This window comes from Arachis duranensis, chromosome 1 (genome assembly GCF_000817695.3).
Source record: "Arachis duranensis cultivar V14167 chromosome 1, aradu.V14167.gnm2.J7QH, whole genome shotgun sequence".
Classification (NCBI taxonomy): Eukaryota; Viridiplantae; Streptophyta; class Magnoliopsida; order Fabales; family Fabaceae; genus Arachis; species Arachis duranensis.
In genome coordinates this window covers 52,742,401-52,744,336 of record NC_029772.3, presented here as the reverse complement: position 1 = coordinate 52,744,336, position 1,936 = coordinate 52,742,401, and positions in this window count along the sequence as shown.

Below are 1,936 nucleotides of genomic sequence, written 5' to 3'. Positions count from 1 at the left end.
ATCAAGTATTCAATTTAACTGTGCATACTACTCATTTTATTATTATTTGTTTTTGAAGAAAATAGCAAGGATATGTAATGAAGATGTATGCCTTGCAGATAGTGCAAGTTCGCACACTATTCTCAAAAGTGATATATATTTTACCCATCTTGTGCCAAAAGAGGAATATGTTAATACTATTATTGGCTCAAGCAATGTGATTGAAGGCTCCGGAAGAGCTATAATTTTGTTTCCTGGAGGAACAAAATTTATAAAAAATAATGCACTATTATCTACCAAGTCTCTGAGGAACTTGTTGAGTTTCAAAGATATTCGTCGAAATGGATATCATGTTGAGACAATGAATGAGGAAGATCATGAGTATTTGTGTATCACAACTCATGATTCAAATAAGAAAGTTATATTAGAAAAATTACCCTCACTTTCATCTGGGTTGTATTATACCAAGATTAGTGCAATTGAATCACATGTCACTGTAAACCAGAAGTTTACTAGCCCAAATGAATTCATAACTTGGAACGACCGATTGGGTCATCTGGGAACAACCATGATGAGGAGAATTATTGAAAACTCTCATGGACATTCACTAAAGAACCAGAAGATTCTTAAAACTAGTGAAAGTTAATTTTAAAGCCATCACCAATAAAGATTGGATTTGAGTCCCCTGAATTCCTAGAAAGGATTCAAGGTGATATATGTGGACCTATTCATCCACCATGTGGATCTTTTAGATATTTTATGGTCCTGATAGACGCATCTTCGAGATGGTCACATGTATGCTTATTATCTTCTCGCAACCTGGCGTTTGCGAGATTACTGGCTCAAATTATTCGATTAAAAACACAATTTTCAGAAAATCCAATCAAAGCAATTCGTCTTGATAATGCTTGTGAATTTACTTCCCAAGCTTTTGATGCTTATTGTATGGCTAATGGAATAAGTGTTGAACATCCAGTAGCTTATGTTCACACACAAAATCGGTTAGCAGAGTCACTTATTAAACGACTCCAATTAATTGCTAGACCCTTACTTATGAGAACAAATCTCCCAACCTCGGTTTGGGGGCATGCTGTTTTACATGCCGCAGCACTTATTCGTTTGAGTCCAACGAGTTATCATCAGTTCTCTCCTATGCAATTAGCTTTTGGCCAGCAGCCAAATGTTTCCCATTTAAGAATATTTGGGTGTGCGATATATGTTCCCATTGCACCACCTAATCGCACCAAAATGGGACCCCAAAGAAAATTGGGAATATATGTTGGATATATTCTCCTTCTATAGTGAGGTATCTTGAGATACAAACTGGAGATGTATTTAAAGCCCGGTTTGCGGATTGTCATTTTGATGAATCAAAATTTCCAACATTAGGGAGAGAGAATAAGCTTCCTGAAAAGGAACTTAACTGGAATGCATCATCGTTGATGCATTTAGATCCTCGATCAGGGCAATGTGAACTGGAAGTTCAAAAGATTATACATTTGCAAAGAGTAGCAAATGAATTGCCTGATGCATTTTCCGATACAAAGAGGATTACCAAATCTTATATACCAGCAGAAAATGCCCCCATTCGAATTTATGTCCCAGTAGGACAAGTAGCCACTGAAGCAAATTCACGCCAGAAGCGTGGCAGGCCTGTCGGTTCTAAAGACAAAAATTTTCAAAAGAGAAAAGAGGTAAATAATATTCCTGTTGAAAAAGACATAGTAGATACACCTGCAGTTGTCCAAAATTCTGATATAATATTAACGCCAGAAGACATTCAGGTACCTGAAAATTGTGAAAATGACGAGATCTCGATAAATTATGTCTTTACAGGAGAGAAATGGGACCAAAATAAGACAATTGTCAATGAAATATTTGCATATAATGTGGCATTGAATATCATGCATGAAAATAAGGATCTTGAGCCAAGATCAGTTGAAGAATGTCGACAAAG